We start from the raw sequence: 25,914 nt of genomic DNA, 5'->3' as shown, positions 1-25,914 counted from the left end.
CAGGGTGTCACCGAACTAAATAGTCAGTGTCGGTTAAGTTACTTGACAGCCATGACTTCGCTAAACAAAAGAGAGAATGCCTATCTTGTCAACATCCTATCCATTCTTCATATCTAACTCTGCGATAGAAATTGCTTTAAATTTCACAGGTTTGTCGTATTGCAGTTCGGTCGCATCATCCGCTTGCATGAGGATAGCTCTGAGATTCAAAACTAGCGCCATTCTCCTTCTTCCTCCATGCATTCTCCATTCTGCACAACCAGTTTCGTTTTCGCTGCGTAGCGGAAGAGGAAAGGCGGAAAGGTTTGACGCCGCCGGGCGGAGGCTTTCGGTACTACGCAGGAGAGAAATGTAAGCTCTTCATCGGCGAGGGCCGGCAGTGGGAGAGCCACGAAGATACGTGCGTTTCCGACGCGTTTTCCTCGCTAGTTGCGGCTCGTTTTGTGTGGTCAGTTCAGCCTTTAGCTAGTTTTTCCCCTTTTTGTCTTCCTCCTGAGGCGCATCTCCTTGGGCGATAACGCTTCGTGTGTGTGTACGTGCGTGTTGCTTGTGTTTGTTTACTACGCTCTCGACCTCTCGCCGCGGACAGCAGCAGCAGCGCGGCAGCACCGCTGCGCGCGTTGGCTTCGCTCCCACGGCGTTGGCTCCTCCAGCCTCCGCGGCCGGTTAATGTGCAGTCGCATCGCATCGTCCGCGCTGTGGACTACAAGACGGAATCGAACGATGTGATCTTTCTGCTTTTATGGGTGAGTTGCGAGTGGCTTTTTTTCAGGTTTCCTCTTCTGTGTCTTATGTTGCAGTCGCCGCATGTCGCACGTGTGATGCAGCGACATGGTGCGGTTGACGTTGTTGTCGACACCCTCGGGGACAGCGATCGGGATCGCCCGCGCTCGTTCGAGGTCGCCGCGCAGCCGCCGCCACGCCACTGTTTCTTTATTCCCTGCTGCGAGCGGCGGCGGAACGTTACAGCCGTTAGGCTTAGCAAGGAAGCGCGGGGCCGGTCGGGGTCCTTGAGTAGGAGGTGCTGCATGTGCAGCATGCGCAACGAACCAGCGACGGCGGGGCGCCGGTGAACCCCGGGTGTGAACGACACGAACGCAAGCCCTACGTGTGCGTTTCGCGTACTGTCACACGCCACGGTTTTCGCGTTCGGGAGACACCGCCCAACATGTTCGCGCGCGCGCTCGGAGAAAACGGAGGAGGAGGGAGATACGAGATCATACACACAAAGCGGCGGCGGTGCTAGGAGCGATGCTATCGGGGAGCAGCGATCCGAGCGTGTAATTCGAACGGGTGGTGGCGGCTGCACGGGCAGCCGGGCCACCGCCGCGCTTCGTGCCGGGCACGAACGTTTGTTCTTGCTTTGTGCTTGCGTCGCGTGTTATGCTAGCTTTCGCTTCGCTCTAGCGCGGCGCGGTTTTGTCTTGCTGGTTGAGGCCGTAGCGGCAACCTGCGCCGTTGGGGAGAGCGGCTCGCCGCCTGCATCGCGTTGGCAGACTGCCTCAGGTCTAGGCACGTAGAGCGAAGCATTAAAGAGAAAAAGAATACAGCAACCGATCGAGAGGGATATGAGAATAGAGGGCTGCACATGAAGGCACTAAAGGCTAAAGGATTGTACTAGCTGCGCACTTGGACGTCGTGAGCCGTGGGCTGTGGCTCTTTATCGCCGGGTGGCTTGTTTGTAAACACGACGTGGCCACAGACTGCACGTCAGCCGGATTTCGTATACTTTTTTTTTTTTTTCACAGGCTTCCCCTTCATCATGGAGACGTGCCATTACCAACTCGCGAACGGCGTATTACTTTTAGATTTTTTAGCATGCGTACTTAAAACACACTTGTTTGTTCTTAGACTTGCTGCTGTTTTCCTAGTGCTTTCTCTCTCTTTTCGCACTGAAATGCTTAGTGAGCAATGCAAACAGTTAAGTTGGCTGTATTTTACCGTTTTTTTTTTCTTCTTCAGTTGTTAGAGCGCGGGATTTTCGCAGATTAGACAAAATTTAGTTGCGTAGTGTGTGCATTGCGTAGTGTATGCATTGCGATTGTGTGTGTGTGTGTGTGTGTGTGTGTGTGTGTGTGTGTGTGTGTGTGTGTGTGTGTGTGTGTGTGTGTGTGTGTGTGTGTGTGTGTGTGTGTGTGTTGGTTGGTTGGTTGGTTGGTTGGTTGGTTGGTTGGTTGGTTGGTTTGTGGGGTTTAACGTCCCAAAGCGACTCAGGCTATGAGAGACGCCGTAGTGGAGGACTCCGGAAATTTAGACCACCTGGGGTTCTTTAACGTGCACTGACATCGCACAGCACACGGACGCCTTGCTTTTCGCCTCCGTGTGTGTGTGTGTGTGTGTGTGTGTGTGTGTGTGTGTGTGTGTGTGTGTGTGTGTGTGTGTGTGTGTGTGTGTGTGTGTGTGTGTGTGTGTGTGTGTGTGTGTGTGTGTGTCGGGGCGTTTGGGGAAGATCTCCAGTGTTCGGGTAAATTCACACCCAGGTTCACCCAGGCATGCTACATGGCTTGCATCTGTGCACCAGATCTTTAGAGGTGCTGGCGGCCTCCACGTGGAAGCGTCACTTTTTGTGCCGTAGTAACCATGTTTCTTTGGGTCACTACGATGTTATTGGTTTAACTGCGAGACGCCGTCACCCAGAAACCGGCTCAGTTTTATGATTATGACGTCTTTTGTTTGTTTGTTTTTTCTACGTAGCGACGATGTATATTACGAGCTTAACCTTGCACAGCTGGCACTGTAGGATGTTCACTCGAATGGCTCTTTTCTGCATGTTGGACAGCTGCTGGCAAAAGCCATTATTTGTCAGGGCGTAACGATAGAAAGCTGCTTGGTTGTCCCAAACGTGCACGTTAGCGGAAATCCGGTTCAAATTCTGGGTGTCTTCTGCGACCATTTTTCAGAGGCAAACACTGTTAAAATATTGCTAAAGCCCATCGAATGTAGTACGGGCAGACTGGGGCTATGGAGCCTATATGTAGACTCCTTAATTGGGGCGTCACCTATGAGCCCCATAGTTTAATGCTGGTGCACTGAGCAACCGGTGCGACTTTCGGGGATGAGTCGTACGGAGTTCATTTCGTTGTCCCCAGAGGACTCGACGATCTGTCGCCGCTCTTGGGACTAAAGGTGTGCAAGGGTCGAAATTTTGAGCCCGAGCGACCGACGCGACTTTGAAAGGGCCTGAGCCCGGCCCGGCCCGTCATGCTATGGTTGCAGTTGAAGCGATGATACAGAAGGAACTAATTTCACAGTGCTAAAAGTTCATCCAAGATCTTGTAATGTTGAGTTCTCACGTTTGAGGTGACAAATTGGCTGAATATTTAAAGCCCACATGCATAATTAACTTATTGTGCAAAAACAAGTTATGTATTGAATTGAGGCTCCTGGATCACGAATCTAGCGGCGCTGAAGTTTCTTTCGGTGCTACAACCTGTGGCTGGAATGACTAACATGTTCCTTGATAGGAAAGCTATTTTTCGGTATGCTTCTCTAAACGCGCTAGTTCTAAATCTAAGCAAGGGATTGATTTTGTGGCCAAGTGCTCGGTAAGCTGGCTCGGCTCACCGCGTGCATTTCACATTAACTTTTCGCAACAAGAGAAGGAAAAGGAAACTCTTGCACTGCGGATGCTTTGAGCTATGCATGACCTGCTTCAAACGGTGCACTGTGGAGTCAGGAGTAAGCCGCAACACAGACGTTTGATAGGCGACAGCGAGGCGCGAATCTCGAAACGGATACCTAAACGTCAGCGCTTGTGTTCCCAAGCGGAGATGCGAAACTCGAAACCAAAAAGCCCACAAACAGTCCCTCTACTCGGTCACTGACAGTGCCACGGTGCTGACGGCTATCAAAAGAGAGTTTTAGCTAACCGTGATCCGCGATCCGCTAACGTGATCCGCCACCGCGCGTTCCACTGCGCATGCCCAGATCCTTTGACACCGATAGATGGCGACACATACTTGATGTCGGCACATAGACCGGCCGCGTCGGGACCAATCAGCTTGTACGCCCCGCCCGCGAGTGGTAGAGGGTCACGGTGGCGGATCGCGGATCACGGTAAGTGATCGGGGGTCTGGCCCCGCCCGAGACAAATACACCTTGGCCCGGCCCGATCCTCAGGAAGGAGTCCGAGCGGCCCGAGCCGTGCACAGTTCTGCTTGGGATCGCTGGGCGCTGCGGATTTTGAATTACTGAAGTAGTTAGAGGAAGTCGTCGTTACTTTTTCTTTTTCACGCTTTTATCGTTCGGCCACGACGTCGAGCTGGTCCCGAGAAAGCGGTTGAGTATTAGCACAGCTTCAGTGTAGCTCTGTGCTAAAACTCTCTGCAATCTCTGTATCAAACTGCATATAGCTGAGTTGATTCTCGTTCAAGTTAATTACGTTGCCTTACGCTTTTACATACGCTCACAGTGATGAAAACAAATACCCTACGCGCTATGCGACTGAACTGGGAAAAAAATCTTATCGATATTTCGTTGATATGTGCTTACAGACGTGTAGCTTGTTTTTTTGTCATCCCGGCGAAAAACTACCTCACGTGGTTCCCAAACCTGGGTAGTTTGTCTAATTCCCCATAAGCGCCTTTTAACATAGGAGTATTTTTTTTTTTTTTTTGACCTGGTATACGAAGCGTCTGTCTTGTGCAGAGCTATATTTTTCGGTTTGTTTCCTTGCAGTAAAACGAAGTTCCGCTCAAATTGCGGTGTGGCCATTTGAATCCTATCTTCTCCTTTTGTTTTATCGCAATAGTCCGGGTTTGTTTGACGTCAATGCATGCTAACCTACTATTTGCGCGTGAACCCGCGGCCCTCGTGTGGCCCTTTGGGCAGCGCTTTGTTTTCTAGTGCAGGGTGGGAGAGACGTGTGAAACGGATTGTTCTCTCTACTTAGATAAAATACCTCGTCATTTGATCTGTTGATCGCGATATGAAGATTCTGCCGTTAGGGTTAAACGTACACAAAGCCGTTTATTATTTGTGTCTTTTGCGGAACTCCCAGCCTGATGAAGTTGAAATCGGGTGATGGAAAAACAGGGTGGTAGCGGGTGCTACCCCCCCCCCCCCCCTTTCCACCCGTGCTATCTTAAATACAAACTCAAATTGTATGTACGCAATTATACCAATATGCCGATTTTTTATCTTCAGGTCACAGTCCCCAATCGCTTTTTACTAATGTCTACCGTAGATGCATTCGCATTAGGTTTCATTGTCACTCATGACGAAACTCTTTCTTTAGCGGATTGTCATGCATTCCCGCAGCTCTTCGGAAAAAGGAGGCGAAGAGCAGGAACCAGGTACCGCCAGTAGCTGATATTTGCGTTCGTAGGCGGCGCCACAACCTGGCGACCTGCAGAAATTGGCTACAGGTGATTCGGAGCTTGTGGCCGCTGCCATTTAAATTGGCAGATGTGAAACAGTGAAGGACCATCTGCATCTTGTGTTTCACGCGCTTTATTTCTTCCTGCCCTTCCGTCAGATAACTGTAAAAAGTAGTTGACAGCCACGTCCTGACAGTGCAGCTGCCGCGCGCAGTGATCGAGTTTACTTCTAAGACCAAATAAACGGAAAACGAAAGAAAATAGTTTCAGTTTCACATGCGTAGGAACAATGGAAGCGCACCAAGTGCGCCTCGATTGACCGACCGTGGTAGACGCTTTACGTGCGTAGAACTGTTACGGGTTACCAGTGCTCATACGCAGAACAGGGGCGTATGTCTCGGTGTCAGAATTCACCCTTCGACATTTTCTGAGCGCTTTGTCACCCCCTCTCTTCTCTCCCCGAAAAATATTTATGGCTCAGCCTCTGGCGCTGAACGTGAAAGGTCTGCGTAAGTCTCACAGACGTACGTGAGATTCGAATTCTCAAATTGAAGCTTTCATTTTTCTGGCATATATTATAGCGTTCACAACATGGCAGCTCCCTGCCCGCCCGCTTCGCAGCGAAAACAGTTTCGTCTCTAATTCCCAGCTTTACGCGATATCGTGGTGTGAACTGTTCTATTCACCTTCAGCTTGCCCAATGTTACCCTCGCGTAAGGTTTATATTGACAAAGACGTCTGTTCTTTCTTTTATTTTTATTTTTTACATGTGTGTATTTTCATCCATTAAGCCTGACGAAGAGGTGTTTTTTTTTAATCGATATTTATTGCCTCAGTGCATCAGTAGGGTATGAGATGAAGGATGAATAAATGATTAAATGAATGGAAAAAGGTTGTCTGATTTTTGTCTTAGAAATATCTCACGGGATCACGCTGAACCAGAGCGGCTACAGCAGTGTCTGTATATGTTAGTAGATGGCGCTTGAAACAGCGCGCGTGTAAAGCCCCTCAATAAAAGTTTATTGAGGGGCTTTACGCGCGTGGGCTGCGTAGACAGGTTTTACTGTGTACGTACGTGAAACTAAAACTGTCTAATGTGTAACGCCGCAAAGAGCTTTCGCTGTCTCGTTCCATCTTTGCGACACAATAGAGACTTTTAGTATAGCGTACACAGACACACGCAAAGGAATAGCGCACGCCAAAAATATCGTGACAGGCACTGCGCATGCGCTATACGATAGCCGAGACCGAACTCTTTCGTACGATAGGCCAGCGTACGCTGAAACCTGAGTTTATCGTACCCAGCCCTCACGTACGATGGGAGATCAGCGTTGACAAGATGGCGGCGTCCAGGCCGCCCGCTTCAGAGTGAATTTGTCTTCGTTACCGCGTTTTTGAGCGCGCTGCCGCCTATAAATGGCACACGGGGTTTTCGCTTTGCCTCGTGTAGCATTGAGCACAAATAATTAGCGAATATTTACCTCTATTTTTCATTTCGCACCGCGGCAGCGCAGTCCCTAAGCCTGACGAGTAGCGTTGCTTTGTTGGTATGGCAACGCCATGAAGTGAATAGTCTTGGCTTGACTGCTTACACGCGTGTATCCGTAAAAATATGCTTGGCAGTACGGGCATGGTACGGGGCTGAAAGGAGGCCGTTGTGCAGCATGACGGCAATACAAGGTAAAAGTCGTCAGCCCAGGAATACCAGCGTTAGGGAGTACAACAAAACTGCCACAGCAAAGAAACTGGCTCAGGTGCGACTTGGCTAGGTTTGGCTTGCGAGTAAAAAAAAAGCCCGAATGTGTTTTCTTATTCTAAACCTAGATGTCGCCACTGTAGTTTGCGTTAGCGCTTTCGTACGGCCAACTAAAAGCGCCGATGCAACACACGGAGTATCGTCCCATAAATTTCTAGCGTTTATCGTACGAAAGCGTCCATACGCTATACTAAAAGTCTCTAATGCTACGAGCGAGTCCATGCAGCGCAGCCCGGCAGCCGTACGGCGAATACAATAAAGCGTTGCCATTACACCGTTGCCAGGCTTGTCCAGCCAAATTTTCCGTGTGGTAGCAGTTGCTGCAGTTAACGTAGTTGCTTGGTTTATCGTACGGCGAGGCTAAAACTTCCTTTCATCACCACAGGGTTTCCCGTTTTCAGTGGAAGATCCGGCGTCGTCGTTGTATAGTGCTTGCCGACGTTTTGCCAAGTGACATGGCCGGGCACTTATTGGTGAGCAGGTTGAAGTGACGTCACGGGGCCACGTGGCATGGCAGACTTGGCCGAAGAACGGGTATCGCTTTTGAGATGGGAACCGAGCGGCTTCGAGCTAGTACCCTTGGATCCCGAGTCAGATACGCTGTCTTTAGGCCACACGGCTTGATACGACTTGTACTTGACTCTGACGACTTGATAAAGCAGGGAATTATGTCTGTGTCGCGCGGTCTTTCACATATTACAGAGATTTAGCATGACTCGGTCCGTTATCGTGATCCGCAACACGGCGCGTTTCACTGCGCATGCCCAGATCGCCTTGATGGCGCTGGATGGCGCCACATGCTGAAATTCAGCGCGTAGACCTACCGCGTCAGGACCAATCAGCGCGTACACGCCGGCTGCGAGCGGTAGAGGGTCACGGTAACGGATCGCGGATTACGCTATGCGAAATGTCTCGCTCGCAACTGTATGCTAATGAGTGGGTTTGAGATATAGGGGATGTGCGCTGCTGGTTCCCTCTTTACGCATACACGTGATTTCAGACTGCGTATGGATGGATGACGTCGTATGTTCCGCTCCAGGTTTGAAACTATAAAAGAGGCGTCTTCTATATCGAATAAAAATCAGCCGCGGGTCTGCGCTTGCCGTGTACCCTTCACGTTTTTGTCTCGTCTGTATGTGTGCAGCAGTCCTTGTTTACCTAGATTCCCTGCCAACTGATTGGTCGGGCTGCGTTAGTGACGTCACGGCAGTCGTCGCCCGGGGCGATTGCGCTGCAGCTACTGGTCTGTGAAGCGCATACCGGCGCCCTGTCGCCTGAAACAAAGCGACCAATAGGTAAAATGCGAAAGGTCAAATGTGACAGCGGTCGCTTAGAATGCATCAGCATTAGGGCCCGACATATTTCTCTATCGCGCTATTTTCTTCTGCCTCGTTTTGTTGCCTTTGCCCAGTATCCCCTGGAAGGTCGCGCGGTTTCCCTTCGGCAGCCCGCGCGCAACGCTTTGTTGGTTATGAGGAGATGACTGTTCGAAGCATGTTAAAATGCATCGTAGATCTGCTCGTGTTGCCCATGGCGAAGTGTGTGTGTGTGTGTGTGTGTGTGTGTGTGTGTGTGTGTGTGTGTGTGTGTGTGTGTGTGTGTGTGTGTGTGTGTGTGTGTGTGTGTGTGTGTGTGTGTGTGTGTGTGTGTGTGTGTGTGTGTGTGTGTGTGTGCCCTTCAAGGTTTCGTCGGGTTTTTGTATCAGTTCTATCGATTGGTAGGTTTTTCAGTCTCCGGGTCGAGCATCGCAAAGGTTTGCAGGGACTTGTGGGCAGGTCTCTTCTGCGAAGGCAGTAAAGTTTTCGTAGGCGAACAATTTCGTCGCACGAAAAACGGAGTGCACCACAAATCAGGGCAGACGAACGGCAGAAAGAAGGCTGTGCTCTTTTATTTCACTCAGTCTTATTCTATTGAGCGACTTCTTGGGACCTATGCAATATGTACGGAGTGGGGCAAGGGTGCACAAAACGTACTCTGCGTTTTTTTTTTTTTTTTTTTTTTTCAAACACTTGGTACACAGCGATTTTCGAACAATAATGTGTTACTTTCCATCTGGTGCAGAAAGAAGAAAATGTGTTGTACTCGTAGCCACGTAGTACTCTATATCGGAACACTTTTTACGCATACCTGTGAGATTTTTTTCTGCCACTGGTGCCGGGCTTAATTCACTATACAAGCCTCCAGTAAGTAGTCTGACGAGCCTAGTCTGTTATGTTTGTCAATATGCAGTGGCAATAAATTATTGCGACGACGCGCCTTTGGGAAAGAAAGTGCCAGTCAGGCACAGCTGGACGCTTTTTTTCTCTTCGAATAATTGACGTCATGGCTGTCAAGGAATGCGGCCTCTGACGACATCGCGTGGCGCTGAGTTTGCGTTTTCCGTTCCAAACGCTTTTTATGGACGTCAAAGATTTTTAGTTGAAGCGCGCACTTCCTCCGTTGCTCCACTTCTCTTCCCCATGGTTAGCAACATGATTAGCAATATGTTTGTTATCTCTCCCTTTAATTTCAGCTTTTCATAGAATCGGAGGTGAAAATACGCATGCCCGCCACCGCTTATTGACGCCAGCGGCGGTATTAACATTGCTATTCCCCTCTTCCCCCCGCCCTCTTTTCTACCCCTTCGCTTGTTTGCATCTAACTAAATCTGCGTTGTTGGCTCGTTTCCTCATTTACCATAATAAGATAACATTTGCGAACCAGCGTACATGTGCTTGTACCGGGGCCGCAATCGTTGCTATAACTTCGTAGCAGTGACGCGTGCATGTTCGGTTTTAAGTCGAGGTCGTCAGAACGCGCACGCACGCACACATTACGGTCACAAACAACTTCGCCGATAATTTTATGAGCGCAGTTCGTCTCCCCTCCGTCGTATTATCTCTCGTTGGAATATAGTTACGTTATCGGCTCATCAAATGAAACGCCAACGACAGAATAATAGGAAGTGAGTGTAATATATTGGTTTGGCGAGGTTGAACACCCGCGCGGTCAGTTGTCGCTTATTCTGTATCATACACAGTGACCGTCTCTCTACAGAGGCGATAACCAGCCAAGCTGCGGTTCTTTCTAATCCGGTTTGAAGGGCTGGAATTGTCGGTTCCTTCGGGTTTTACCTGACTTCGATGTGTGTATGTACGTAATGGGTTTCAGCCGGTACGGCGATCGAGCGATCGAAGAGTATAGCCGAATATTGCGTTTGCTCGTTGCTGACACCTAGCGCGTTGCTCGTAAATGCACCGTATAAGACAGCTCATAACACTGTTAGAATGCACTTGAAGGGTCATCGAGCAGAACTTCATCCAGTTGTTGTTCTTAGTAGGCACAGTCGAGCCTTTCATTCCCGAGCAAGACTGTCTCTTAACGCGAGTCATCCGTAACTAGGAATCGTGACGAGAAAAAAAAAATGCTCAGAAAAACTAAAATAGAAACGATCTGATTAAGGTCTGCCCGTGTGCGCAAAGTGGTGACAAGTAGCGGTAAAATTTGGCATAACCAGAGAGAGAGAGAAAGAGAGAGGGAGGGGGAGAAGCTTTCAGCCCATTATCCTGGTCGTCGGTATGCTCGAGTAAGGCTTCCATAGCGATCTGGATGAATGACCTAACTCCATCTACGATTGTTCCCGTTCCACGAACTGCGCTACTACGTATACATCCGCACTCAGTCGGCTGACAGCTGCAGACTGCGGCTTTCCGCGTGGCACGACTTCTGAGGTGAAAAGAATTTTCTTCGCAGCCCATTCATGCACTCGGTCCACATGTCGCACCCGTCATGCGTGCGTTCGGAAGGCACAAAGTGAGACGCCTGGTTGTTCTCATCGCCATCCAATACATTGGTTCCTATTGTCTCTGTGCGCTTCGTGCTTGTCCACTGTTTAGCGAGGTTCTGGATTAGCGAACCACCGAGGAGTCGCAGTGATTGAGGAACTCGACGGCTTTACCCAAGGATGCGGAATCGAATCCGGGCCGTGGCGGCCTCTTTTCGATGGAGACGAAATGCAAGGCGCGCTCGTGTGCTGTGCGATGTCAGTGCATGTTAAAGAACCCCAGGTGATGGAAATTTCCGGAGCCCTCCACTGCAGCCTTTCTCATAACCTGAGTCGCTTTGGGACGTTAAACCCCATAAACCAAACCAAACCAGTTCCTGTATTAACGAGGTGTGAAAACGTTGGACACGTTTATTTGCGCCGGTGTTGAGAGACTGCACGCTCGCCTGGTCGGGTAAGTGGAGTGAGATTGCCAAACACAGTACGGGCCGGGTGAGTTCCTCAACGAGTGTCACCCTCTTTACACGGCCGGCTTAACCACGGTTACGCTTAACCGAGGTTACCGAACTTAACCACGGTTATCCGCCAATCGCGGTTAGCTGTGCTTACACAGCCCACCGCCGTTCTCGGTTACGGCCGCCATTGCCCATAAAGTAAAACCGAAGCGACGCGGAACGAAGCAGCATTTACAGATATTTTATTTATAATGTAGTTTCCGGAGTGCCGTCCGGCAAGGCGTCACCAACGCGGTGAAGCCCCGCACGATGGCAGCACCTCATCGACCATCGTAAACACCGCCGCGTTGGCCCCTCCTCCCGCAGACCGTACGCGAACGACACGGCGGTTCGCTAGCGCCGACGCCAGAAACAAAGCGTGCTATATTTATTGGCATCTGGAATACTGAGCCGAATATCAGAATTGAATCATTCCTGATCACTGACCAGCGGCAAATTGCTGGCAAGACCGATAACCGCGATACTATCAAGTTTCTGTTCAAGACAGCTGCCGCCGGTACATTGCGGCTCACCGTTCTGCTTGTACTAGCTCTGCGATTAATATATCGCCAAAGTTTATCATATCGTTATTTTACGGCGGCAGAATAGGATTCACAATAAGGATGTTTCATGAGTACACCATTTCGACAGCGCTGATCAGTTCCAAAGCGTCGATCGCCGCGGCTTCGAAGAGACATAATTTAGGCCTATGGACGACTAGGGGGTTACGCACCCCGCCGTTGTTCGCCGCGCTTACTCGCTTCACCGCCGCGGTAAGTGTAACGTACCTCAGCCTGCTCGCAGCATCCCGCACTGCAAGCGTTGCGAACTTGTGCACTTTCATTATAAAGCTAAGACCGCACATTTTTGACGTTCCGCGCTCAGCACCAAGCCGCACAAACGATACTGAAAACACAAGACGGGGGCTTCAGTACGCAGACGCTTGGCTGTAGGCCGTAACCGAAGACGCCGGGCGGCACAGACAGCGGCTATTCAATACGGGCAAACGAGTACACTGCTGACGCAGACACGCTCGTACACTTCACGCACTCGAGTGCCGACGAGCAGCCTCCGTCAACAGACGCCGCCATAACCTCGGTTAACGACGCAAACCGAGGTCGCCAAACTCGGTTTGCGATAACCACGGTTAGGGGTGTAACTGTGGTTTGGTCTGCCGTGTAAATGGGCTAACCATGGTTTCGCATAACCGCAGTTACGCTAACCGTGGTTAACTCTGCCCGTGTAAAGAGGGTATAATGCGTCGTTCCCCTTTCTGTCTTCATACCTCAGCTCGTCCCCTCTCATCTCCATTCCTTTTCTTTCTCTCCTTACATCTCATCTTGGACACCTTGGGTTCTAGGTCAGGGTCAGCAAACCATCATACGGGGGGTTTACATGAGACCGATAAAGTCAGGTCGGGAGGGCCTGTCGGGCTGAAAAACTGGCTGTCGGGCAAGGGGGTCGAGCTAGACGACCATCGGGTCGAGTCCCGCCAGTCCGACTGCAAGGGGTGGGTTAGCTCGACCATACCATAACCCTACCCGCTGGGCCGCCGCCTCCTCTCTTGCATCCTTGCTGGTCAGGGACGGGACCGTGAGCTGTTCGTCTGAGCATTCCTCCTCTCCCGCCTGCACCTGGTTCACTTTCTCGACGCACTGTGTAGCAGCGATCTCTGCCCGACAGAAACGAGTTCATGCAAACCCGGACGGGTCGGGTTGGCTCAGCCCGACAGCCGGCTCCTCCTTACCCGACCCGCCTGCGTCGTGCTCATGTATTGTGTGGGGCAGTATACTGCATTTTGCTACCCGTGCATGCCTGTGCCACCTGCAATGAATCCTCATTAAATTATTATTATTATTATTATTATTATTATTATTATTATTATTATTATTATTATTATTATTATTATTATTATTATTAAAGTTCATGGCGTGATATTGGGCTAATGACGCTTAAGGCGGATGTTACTCTTCGAAAGCGACACTAAAATGTGCCCACAGAGTGGCAGGGGCACGAGCGGCTCAATGAAAGCTGTCGCGGACAGAAGAAAGTATGAATAAATATCAGTGGTTCTCTAACGGAGCTGCAGTTGGTATTGCATATCGATTTTTGTCTCACAATTAGGGGCCATGCGCCGTGAAAAGAATGCGGGTTCCGTGTCACTGTTCTTTTTTGCTTTTCCGATGCATCAAATTTTGCTCGCTCCTGCAAATCAGCTAAACAGAGCAGCGCGCGATGACAGATTGGGACGCGCTCAGGCGAAAATACTATTCCAGACGCACCGCCGGTTTCGCTCTAACGCGTTCATTTACTCGCTCGGGAAATGTATGGGCGAAAACCCTTCACGTTTCCGGTCTATACTATCGCGGCTAAGTGTACAGTTGGCAGCAGCCGTCGTTGTTCGAAAGCCGAGCTCGTAACGGCACGTGGTTTCACAGATTTCAATCTCGCTCTCTCTCTTGCTGCGTGACCCACTTGGCTTATTCGCTCGAAGTGCTCCAGTTTCCTAACTTACGGCGTCGGCGGTCGCTTTCAAGGGCGACTCGCCGGCCCGTTTTGCGCCCGGAGGTCCCCCCTCCCCCCCCCCCCCCCCCCCACTCTCAAGACCTGCTGCGTATACGATAAAATGAGAATTAAGGGTCGATGAGGGGTTTCTATGGTAAGCTCCGCGGGGTCACCACCGGCCCTTGTAAGTACATCGAAGCGACGAGATTTTTAAGGAGGCGGTAATTACACGCTATTAACGAGGTGTATAATTGGACAATGATTGTACTTTCAGAGCAGCGCGAGTAATTACGGTGCCAAGTATCCGCGTCGCTTCCCCGAAGTGATTAGGCGATGGCGATAGATGCGCGCAGCCTATATAACCAACAGCCGACGCCTCCTATGGACCTATATATGCACTGTCGAGGCCAGCGCGCCCATCTGACCATGGCGTCGTGCGCGTCACTTCAGGGCCCATTTTCCGAGTTTGCGTCGTTATCGCGAAGTATCGCTATCTCACGTGACCTCGACTCATCTGATTGGTCGAAACGCCTGAACCGGGTGTTGCCACTACGGAACCGCAAAAGGTGGCAACATCATGCTCCGGCGTTTCCACCAATCAGATGACCCGAGGTTGGGGAGATAGCGACACTTTCGATAACGACGCAAACTCAGAATACGGGCCCGAGTTTATAAAATGCGTTGACTGACCCGAATGACAGGTGACCCACGCTACATAGAAGACCCACTCTAGGCAATGTGGTGCACCACTACTGTTATCATTCACTCTACGCTCAAATAAACCTGAGGGAGTAAAAAAGGAGTATCCCTCTAGCGCGCTCCCTTTTAATGTTAGGACATCACATATTGTCCAAGCCACATTTTCATCATTATAATTACAGAAGCTAATCCTCACTTCAGAATGAGCGAAAATATAACAATTACGAAGATTTTAAGTGAGGCTTGTAAGTTCTTTTAATTGATAATATTAACACGTCTGGTGCAGCGGTTAAATTTTTCCTTTCGTCATAAGTACATTAAATAAATATTATTTAGGAAGAAAATATGCTGTTACTAAATTATAGCATTCCTTATAGTGCGTGGTGAAAATCTACCTCAGGGCTTGGAGAGAATACCTTGTCTTTACGAGGGAGTGCTCTACAGGACATGTTACTCCCTTTTTACTCCACTTTAGGCTTATCCCTATTCCTGTCTGATAGATGGACTCAACTTTATCACTGTTTAGAGTGTACCACAAACTCTTGGGTGAGATCCCAGTATGATTCATATATACGCTCGACGCCGGCTAGCAACTGTGTAGTCGCTGTTAAGGGAATAAAGATGGTCGTACCCTGTAACCAATGTACGAATCGGCGCCATACATTAAGCGGCACTGTCCATAGCCTTCGCAATTGATGTACCGATGTGATTTAGTATATTATGCGTGATAATGACCGTTTAAGATATTCCGATAGCAAGTAGTTATTAGGCTTTTCAGCGGAATGGTTGTCGGGCGTCTGGCGGCTTCTTTGTGCGAGCCTCGGTGTCCGCTGCCTCCCACACGTGCTCCACTCATTGAATATTCTCTTGGTGAGTTCATTGGCTGTTTCTATTAGGGCGGTATTGCGGTGGCAACCGCGTTCATGCATGCGCAGGCAGTGGGAGAGGCGCCCCCTCGTTCCAAGAATGCATAATAATCGTCGAGTTCACTGAACCGTGCTTGACCGATTATTCTCTTTCGTAAGCGCTGACGGCGAGGCAGTGTGTTAAACTGTGCAAAAGTAAAGTAAAGTAAAAAAAAAAAACAAAGAAAAAAGACGGAGGTAGTCGGTTTGGCTAAATTAGCTAAATGCGAAATGTGCTCTGACAGCGCGTCGCGTTTCAATTCGGTTTAAGTTCGAAGGTATATGGTTTCAAGGACGTTTATTTCGGGCGAAATCATCTCCAAAATCGGGGATTTTGGCTGAAGTAATCAGCGAAAAATTTAAGTCCGGGAAATTTGAAAACGCTAGCTTGTTAGGAACTTCGTGGAATTCGAAAACGCTTGCTAATTAGGCACCTTATGCATGCCGCTGTTCTTTTTAGTTAGGGCTGTTTTTCTTTTTTCGTTCTGTGTGTGTGTGTGTGTGTGTGTGTGTGTGTGTGTGTGTGTGTGTGTGTGTGTGTGTGTGTGTGTGTGTGTGTGTGTGTGTGTGTGTGTGTGTGTGTGTGTGTGTGTGTGTGTGTGTGTGTGTGCGCGCGCGCGCGCGCGCATTCGCGAGCTTTGTCCAAGGTCTGGGTGGGAAAAATTCTCCGAAAAGCGAGACGACCAACTGTCTAAAATGTCTCGCGTCGTTTCCAAGCGAATGCCTTATCTCTAACTCTCCCTGACACTCTTGTCTCCCTTGTACCTCCTCCACGGAGAGCAAGTGTGACTGTGTTGTGGAAGTGGCTGGGAGGTGGATGAAGGGAGTCGGCGTGGATTTTTTTTTTCCTCGAAGTCAATAATTCCGCGCAATAGCGATAGTAAGAACCTCCCAAACCGTTGGCCGAGCGACCCGGCGCACAGCGCCTTTGTCTTTTAGTACGTGTACTTTTCATGGTGCGCGGCACTTCTAAAACTTACACCTTTGCGACAAGCGAGGGAAGGACCAACGACCTACTGGTCCCCACCGTGTTTCGGAGTTGGTAAGTTTTGTGCGGCGTTGGTAGAAGCGACCGAGGTTCATGCTCCTATAGAACGCAGAAAGGCAGTGGCGAAGGAACTAAGAAACCACGCGCATAGACATAAAAAAATATATATATCCGAAATGGATGCGAAAGGTCCGCCTCCACGGACGTGACCCCGCTGGGTCTTCGAAGGCTGCTGCTGCGTGCATTGCATGTTGCGTGCGCGCTCAGCGTGGGTTCCCCCTTTTGGAGGCCTCTCCAGCTCTTCGCGATGCGGACCGACTTATGTGTGTGCGCATTTGTGTGCGTCCGTTTCCAGTGCGCGTGAGAGAGAGGGAATTGACGAGGAGGAAGGCAAGGGAGTAGAGTGAATGAGAAGACAGAAGAAAGCGAACCCTTGACCTCCGCCGTATTACACGCGCGCTCGTTCTTGTCCCCAAAAGCGTGCCTTGCGCGCACGTTTGCAACGCAGTCTACCTCGACTCTCTCTGTTCTTGTCTTCCTCCTGCCTGGCGTATATGCCGCCTCGGGTTTTTGCGCAATCGCAGACGATCGAGCATTTTCGCTGCCCCGTCTGTCGCGGTGTGGCAGCTGTCGTCTGCGCCGGAGACACGACGCCGCCATTACGCGCACAGCGCGTAATATTCGGGGCGCACCTTCCCAGGCCTGCGTGCATATATATATATATATATATATATATATATATATATATATATATATATATACGTGCGCGTTGCTATTCCTTCGTCGCGGGCCATTCGCGCAGGCGAGCTGCATCGTCGGTTGATGACGATCGCTTAATTTCTCCTTTTCTCTTGTTTGTTCTACCGCTTTCCGCCGGCGGCGATGCTCATTTGAGAAGGAACTCGCAAGGCGGCGACATCAGCGACCGCTCCTGCATTAAGGACCGTCGTGGGGGTTGATGCTATAGTTGAATTGCGATAGCAACGGCGGAAGCTTCTTTTGCCTGCTACATTATTCCCTATCACGCCTGTCAGTGTAAGGTGCTACATTATTGGGGACATTTAAGCTCATCCTTTAAGAGTATGACGCGAGATCGTAAGCTCATCATCATCATCATCAGCCTGACTATACCCACTGCAGGGCGAATCCCATATTTATCCAATTAACCCGGTTATGTGCTAGTTGCATCCACTTGACCCCTGCGAACTTCTTAACCTCATCCGCCCACCTAACCTTCTGCCGCCCCCTGCTACGCTTTCCTCCTCTTGGAATCCAGTTTGTCACCCTAACCGGCCATCGGCTATTCTCTCTTCGCATTACATGTCCTGCCTATGCCCATTTCTTCTTCTTAATTTCCACTGGAATGTCGGTAACTTGAGTTATTTCTCTGAGCCACTCTGCACGCTTTCTATCTCTTAATGTTACCCCTACCATTTTTCGTTCCATAGCCCTCTGAGTGGTCCTCAACTTAAGTAGAACCCTCTTGGTTAGACTCCACGTTTCAGCCCCATAGGTGAGTACGGGCAAGATGCAACTGTTGTATACTTTCCTCTTGAGCGATACCGGTAAGCTGCTAGTCATAATCTGCGAGCTACCAGTCTTCTTCTGCTCCTCCTCCTCCTCCTCCTCCTCCTCGGCTCTTCATGGCCAAGCGTGGCCTCCGCCCACGCGACGGCTTGAAACCTATGGCAATAAAAAATAGCATGAAGCGTACAGCGCCGGAGGAGTAGAGCATGCCGGCTTGTAATGTGGTGTCGGCGAAAAGAGTCTCCGGGGCGCGCAAAAAGGCGTCTGGCCGCTTCAAGGTGCGACGTGTTCCAGCTACCACTACATCCGATTTGGCCGCCGCTCGTGAGTGCGCTCATAAAAGCCCGGCTTCAAACATGGGAAGTGTGGCCACCAGCCGTCGGCTAATAATGGAGCTATTCGCTTCGACTGTCGCTGCTCGCTTTCGCTTTTACCCCCGTTTGTTGTAGCGCTTATCTTCCGAACCGGCTCGAATGTCACGAATGAAGCGGGCCCACCAGTGTTCCGAGTTTGCGTTGTTTTCTTCCTGACCTCTAGTCACCTGATTTATGAAAACACCGGATTCGGATGTCGATTTGGTTGCCATCACTTCCGGTTCCGGCATTCCCGCCACTCGGATGAGGGCGAAAATGTCGCTTCTTAAAACGACGCAAACTCCGAACACGGGCCGAGACTTTCCTCGGCACTCTATAGTTGGGCCTTCTTTCCTCTGACGTACCAGGTGAATGTCCTTCGTACGTTCTTCGTACGTCCTTTGTGCCGCACCGATGACCTTCTCGGGGTTTGCGTCGTATTATACGTCGGAAGGGCGTAAAAACGACGACATTATGCGTCCGGAGTAAGTGTTGGTTGCGCTGGTGGCGAAATGTGCGGTCGGCGTCCACGCGTTCCCAGACTGGAAGGTTCGGGCTTTGCGATTTGTAAACGAGACGAGCAGCAGGGAACAAAAAGCTTTTTATTCAGCAATGCAGCGGTATTTAAGGACGCGTGCGATAGGCGGTCAGCGCAGGATACATGCACAGCTCTTATCACGAGCATGGAATTCCGCTCCGTCTCACATCTTCCCTTCTTTGGAAAGCAAAAAAAAAAAAAAAAAAGACAATAAACAAGAAGAAAAATAGCGGGATAGATAACGATTAGACGGAATAGGGAACGATTGAGGCGGCCTCTTTCGCGTGGACTTTCCACTGAACATCCATTTCGTTATGATGTTTGCGCGTTCCGAAGCGACCAGACACACTCCGTACACAGCAGAACAGCAGAGGGCCCTGTATTAGTTCTCGCTTCCGTGTCCGGTGAACAGCTGCTGCTGCTTCTTCTGTTCTTTCTTTTTTTTTCTTTTTTCTTTCTTTTTTTTTTAATAGGAGCGATGGCAGCCATTTCGGTCTATAGAACACGCAACCAGTGCTTATATAGCGCCGTGTGCGTTTCCAAAGTAGTGATGTTCTGATGGGAATAATGGTGTGTGAAAGGTTAACGGCATATTGTACAGGTTAAGGCAGCCGGCCGGTCATCACTACAGACCTAAACGAGACATAGCTCCACCGTACTCTTAAATAAATTCATTTATTGGACGATTAAGTGAGTTGACATAGTGTGGTCCAATGAAATTAAAAGAAAAAAAAATAATCGAGGTCGCCTTAATCGCCAGTCTCCGTTTGCACTCTTTGTACAGTTGGAGGACAAAAGCTTGCGGGATGCGGATTTGTGGAAAACCGTTTGTTTCTTCATTACCTCGCTACGTTTTCCAGTGATATTTATTTCCCTGAACAGGGCGTGCATGTCTCCTCGCGATTAGGCACGTTTCATTCACTATGTTTGCCCAGTCACACATAAATATTTTTCCGTGAACTCACGTCCCGCAAACTTTTGTCCCTGGCTGTACGTTCGCCCTCATTCCACTTCATTGTTGTGGCTTCGCTTGCGTATGTATATTCAATGTTGTGTCACGTTTGCGCATATCTGATACCGTTTAATGGCGAAAGTGAGGGGGAGGGGGTCGTCTTAGAGCTCGCGTGCTTGCGTAGTACTCACCATCTTACGTCACAGTCACCACGTCACGTGGCGCGGCACTATACCGTTGCTCGCACTGTGTAGTTGGGAGCCGAGTCGTACAATGCGGAAGAAAGTGGAATCAATATCATGGCTGCGAGAAAGGAACTTGAAACGCATCCCGGTTTCGTGCCGCCCTTCGCGATAAAGGCCGCCCGGAAGCGGCAACTGCAGCGATACGAGACAAAAAAAAAAATAGAGAAAAACAGAAGCGCCTACGCATCTAAAATTAGTGCTGCATCCCGTGCGGAGATCGGCCTTTTTAGGGTACACACACTAGACGCGGAGCGTGCTCGGTAAGCAGCTCGATTCTTTCGTTGCAGAACCGTTCGTCCCGCTTAAAGTTGTCTTTTAACGCGGTAGCTTTAAGGAGCTCGTGTCGCAGAAAAGCCGGTGTCGTCGGCGGCGCTGGCCGTGAGCGATAAATCCCGGCATGCACAGCTCGTGTCGCAGAAAAGCCGTTGTCGTCGGCGGCGTTGGCCGTGAGCTATAAATCCCGGCATGCACTTCATAAATAAAAAGCAACTTCCAAGATGGGCTGGGTGGGAATCGAACCAGGGTCTCCGGAGTAGACGCTACCACTCAGCCACGAGTTCGATGCTTGAAAGCGGTACAAAAGCGCTTCTAGTGAATGTGGTGTAGCCTTAGAAACGTGCCGTAGAACGTTATACTGCGATGTATATCGGTAATTATGAGCATGTTACTTACAGAAGTCGCAGTTACACGAGTAGCGAAGTACGTTTCCGCTACATTTCTTCTGCGCTCTGCGCACATGCAGAGCCATCTTGCGGCAAACACAGAAGAACCCCTCCTCGCAATGTGCGGCGCTGCACCGACATGTGGCGCGCCACTCGCCCCTGACGTTTCGCCGTGCACCCTCACGGGTTGTAGAATCAAGCGTCTTTCCTTTCTTTAGATCACTATCTTCGCTCACCCGCTTCTCCCCTTCGGGCCGCGCGGGTACCGGTGCGAGGATGCCCCAATACCCTTGCGTTTAATAAGTTTTCTCGCTCTCTCTTCCCTTCCAACATCCAGCGTGCGTCACTAGAACAGTGGTGTTTAGGCGACGCGGCTCCTCTTTCCGCTCACAGCGCGATTGCTAGGTGCAGCGTCTGATGCCGGACGCCTCTGACGTGATCGCTGCGCCGTAGCGCTTCTGCTCGGAAAGCGTCCCCTGCGATGTGTGCCGAGCTGCTTCCGAGGAATCATGCTTCTGCGTGGTGCTCAGAAGTGTTAAGTATGAAAACTATGTCTTTGTGTGACTCAAGAGCATACCGAGCGAATGAGTGGGCGGTGCGAACGAGGTGCAATAACGCTATCGCGTTCCACTCTTGAAGGCGAAGCTTAAGCGTCCTCCAAATTTTTCGCACTTGCTTTACGTAAAGATCACGGGTTGTCGATGCAGCTGGGGTAGGAGGAGAGAGGGTGCATCGCATTCTGTTGAGTGGGTCAGCGCCTCGCGCTGGTTGTGTGGGGGCAGAATGGATTGGTACTTGAATCCATTCCGCTAGCCACCCCGCCGGGGTGGCGCATTGGTTACGGCGTTCGACTGCTGTTCCTAAGGATTCGGGCCTCGGCGGCCGCTTTTCGTTGGAGGCGAACGGCAAGGCGCCCGTGTGCTGTGCGATGTCAGTGGACGCTAAAGAACCCCAGGTGGTCGAAATTTCCGGAGTCCTCCACTGCGGCGTCTCTCATAACCTGAGTCGCTTTGGGCTTCTTAAACCCCACAAACCAACCATTCTGCTAGCCAAGGATGGAATTGACGAGGTTGCCTTGCCTCCAGATAGCGCAGAGTAAGTGATAAAATGCCGTTGGGCTAAGGCGTTGTCGTCTGGCGATGCTGATAATGCATTGCGTTGGCTTGACCACAACAGCACTTCCTGGTTCGTTCTTTTTTGTCCTTGGCAAGCGCTGCCCTGGTCAAAATGTCAGAGGCTTAAGTTGGGGTGAACGCGGTACATTCGAGATAAAGGGAAACTTTCTTCTTGTTAATTATCGCGTATTTGAATGCCATTATTTTGCCCGGCGGATCCTCCCCCGCGGGGTCTGGAGCACTTCACCACCTGGGAGGAATGGGAGACCCTGCTACGCTCTGAGGACCCGCGGTCCGGCAAAAGACCGCCACAGACCGAGCTGCCGACGTCATGAACGTAGGAACATGAACGTTTGAGTGTAGTGGGGCCGTGCGGGGGCCCAGAGGCCGGCGCGCCCCGAACTCCTCTGTTAAAATAAATGTTTTTACTACTACTACTACTGCCTTGGTGCGAGGCGTTCAATGACACGTCTGTTGGCAAGTGGCCCGCTGCCCCAGTCCAGTCTTCCAGAATGTGTTTAGTGGTTAAAAAAAGAAAAGAAATAAGAACCGTCGCCTGGGTAATTATTTTTCATGCGCTCAGTACTCTAGCATGTGTTCAGTTTTCTTATGTGCGCTTATTACAATTCTTTTTTTTTTTTTTTTAGCTTCCAAAACGACAGATTTGCTGATTCCACTTGCCAAATTCTAAAGTTACGAAGCAGTGAGCCGGGCATCACCCGATAAAGGCGCTCAAAAAACTAAAGTAAAAAAAAAAAACAATAGGTAGTGAATAGCACAAGGCATGTAGTTTTGGAATAAAGCATTAATTGTAGGTAGACAAGATCGTCTGTCGCGTTTATTTATTTATTTATTTATTTTAAGTTTTCCGCACATGCGTTACTCTGAGTTATTTTGTTGATGGCAGCTGAAGGGTGTAAAATGACCGATTTCCATGACTGACGTCTTACATGGCGTTGGCATGTTGCAACAAAATGAAAGGCAACACGTATACTCTCGCGGCGTTGCGAGACTATAATTGCGCACTTGTGGTTACCCTGAACACCAGATTAACGCACTGACGTGCTTCCGTGCGCGTCATACGTTGTGTGCCACAATGCCCGTCGATGCACATTGCGCTTTTGAAATCGGAGTCGACGTTCTTTAAAAAATTCTTACTATCCTTAAAATTGCACCTGCACAGTTTTTTTTTTATTTTTTATTTTCTTTTTTGCCAGCCACAAACGCTCGAAGAGGCTTTGACGGCCCGCTGCATTCTTGAGTTGTACCTGACTACGCACCTGTGCCTTGGTTAGGAGTATAGTTAGCGGTCAGGCTTCGCTGCTCGCGTAGTTATCGTCGACCTGCGGCTTCTACGAGCATGCCTTTGCCCTTACTTATGCATGCGGCCTCGCAGTTTTGCATATTAAGCCAGAACCAAACTGCCTCTTCTCAGTGCGCGCGAGCGTCGTTCTCAATGACGGCCGCATTGTTCTTTGGGTCGGTGCTTAATTGATGGCAGTTCCGACGAAGACGCTCGTTTGTCCTCTATCGCGATTGTATTGTTGCGCAGTATCCTTCCGAGGCAGGTTATTGTAGTCTGCGATCGCATCGTTTGCATAACCTTTTTCTGTCTTTTCTCACACTCTTGCCCCCCTTTTTAATCGCCCTCGGTCGTCTCGGTTCTCACTGCCGCTCCAGCGTTTCGTCCTTCGTGTACTCGACACCCAAAGCTCGCCTCGGAACCGTCCCCCCCCCCCGAAACTCGTTCGTCCTCGCCGCGCTGGCTGGCTCTCATTTAAGCTCAGCCGAGGTGTTTAAGGTGACGTATAAAGAGCTGCGTTGCTTATTCCTGCCTTCATACTTAGTTATTCTCTGTTTCTCCACCCTGGTGGAGGTCGCGGTTTGGGAACTCTCCTAAACGCTTTGCTTGCCTGCTAACTTTTAGATCTCTTTTGTTTTAAACACACCCCCGAGTGTCGGACTTTGTTCGCATTCGTTAATAGCGCGCGCGTATGTTCACGCAGCTGCTGCCGCTGCGACATTTGTTCCGGAGTCTCCCTCTTTTTCTCTTTCGTCTCCCTCTTTTTCCTGCGAGCAGTTCTTTTTTTTTCTTTTTTTCTTTCGAAGAACAAACGACGTCCATCCGTGCTCGCTCGTCTCCGCTGTTCGTCCAAGCGGAAAGAGAAAAGTGATGGTATAGTTGCGACAGGGAAGCTATATGTGTTTATAACCTTGAATAGGAAAAGCATGGTTGCAGATGCTGTTCCGTGAAAAAACGGCAGGTATAGTATACGACGCGGTTGGTAACAACTGCCCGGAAAGCGCGGTCTGACTTGCGTAAACTGCAGCCATAGCTTTCTCTATGGGGAACGGCTGGCAAAGGGATAGAAAGAGGAAAAAGAAAATAATGGGGCGTATAGTTATCCTATAGGAGAGCTGTGTAATGAATCGGTTTTTGTGTGTCCGCGACTTGGAATAACGCACTGAGGGCAAAAAAAAAAAAAAAGAGGAAGTAAACAAGTGGCCTTACTTTAACTGAAGATGGAGCTTTTTTATAAGACAGAAAAGGTGCGAAAAAAAAAAATCAGCCCAGAAGCAACATTTTGACAGCTTGTGTAAACTATTGATTGATTAGTTGGTTGATTGATTGATTGATCAATCGATCGGTAGATTTTTGGTTAGGTGATTGATTGATTGTCTGAAACACTTCTTTTATTAAAATCCTTGACGGTGCATTTCTTCCTTGGACTCTAGGCATCTGTGTGACTGTGGGTATTGGAGTCGCATAGCTAGTATTCCCCGAGGTAAGCGGTCCCTGCATAGATTTCCTAGAAAAGTGAATGCAATTTGCGCGACACATCGGAAGAAGGTAATAACTGTATCGAGCGGATCAGCGCGCTCGTGTTCTCTCTCGGTGTTGACGGTGCGATGATGCCTTGCGCATCAACCCCGAAGCTTTAACCCTTTTGTGGGGCATTCGCAGGTTCCTGAGAGAGGGAGAACTCGCGAGGCAGTACAGCGACAGAAAGAATACCTTATCATGCTGCGCAAATATGTCAGGTCTGCATCCGTGCAGATTGAGTCGGTCTATCCTCCTCGCCACCGCTGAGCTCACATGCGCCCCTGCGGTGTTGAACAGCGGACAGTATTGGCCCGGGAACTTTCGCCAAAGGCTGTGCCTATGAGTTCGCAGCTTTTCCAGCGTTGGCGCAGTATACTTACTGCGCAGCGCTGATTCGTCGGCATCTACTGATTTGAAGTTGAAAGTTTATTTTCAAATCAAAAAACAACATACAGGAATATACAGCGAGAGGTCTACAATACCGCAGGTGGGACCTACCATGGTAATAGGAAAATTGTGATATGAAGAAACAATTAAAATAAATACCGAAATACATAGTAAAAAGTGCATAGCAGACAGATTTGGATACAAAAATAGAATACATAAAAAGGTACAAAAAATTCACTAACAAATTCCGTGACACAAAAGTTAAATAACATAGAAATCACAAATTAAGAAGAAAATTTTTAATTTGAACTTGAAGAAAGAAAGTGTATTAGTTTGCTTGATGTCGAAATTCAAATTCCAAAATATATAAACGAAAACCTAAGGAATTGTTTCCCGTAATTAGTACTGACCTTAGGTAGTGGAAAATTATTACGTAGAGCGAACCTCGTAACGCTCTTGTTTTTGATCGTGTCGGGAGGAAAAATGCTAAGCGGGAGGTGATGGTGGACAATCTTAAAAAATTTAATGCCAATATTATAAAGGCGCACTGCAAGGCGCCGCGTTGATTGGTTGGAGCTGAGTGACGTCGCGGGTGGCAGTGTATAATAACGCTGCGCGCACTTTGGCAGAATAATAACAAACAAATGACATTAAGGGCGAAGTGGCAGCTCGAACTAATTTACACGGTTGGGAATTTGGTAACAAAGAGAACCCGGTTAAGCATTACATTTTGATGAAAATAATGTTGTTGACCTCTCAAGGAGAGAGAGAGAAATCTAGTCAGATAGATTTCTGAGGCGTCAATCATTTGTGATGGGCGGGGACAGGGGCGTCAGTGACACGTCGATTGTTTTGCTGCGGAGATTGTGTGTGTTTCTAAGTT

At 49.5% G+C, this 25,914-nt stretch overlaps 1 protein-coding gene across 1 annotated transcript in view; it reads left to right on the top strand.

The window, feature by feature from the left end:
- Positions 1–352: 352 nt before the first annotated feature.
- The window catches only part of LOC146182334 (mitogen-activated protein kinase kinase kinase 1-like), a 96,914-nt gene continuing 71,352 nt past the window's right edge, over positions 353–25,914 (top strand). Inside the window, exon 1 of the mRNA XM_084577427.1 lies at positions 353–746. The gene's annotated coding sequence lies outside the window, so the exon portion shown is untranslated. The remainder of the gene's footprint in view (positions 747–25,914) is intronic.

This window comes from Amblyomma maculatum, chromosome 8 (genome assembly GCF_055883805.1).
Source record: "Amblyomma maculatum isolate TAMU_Amacu chromosome 8, ASM5588380v1, whole genome shotgun sequence".
NCBI classification, from domain to species: Eukaryota; Metazoa; Arthropoda; class Arachnida; order Ixodida; family Ixodidae; genus Amblyomma; species Amblyomma maculatum.
This window is presented reverse-complemented; position numbering and strand designations above follow the sequence as displayed.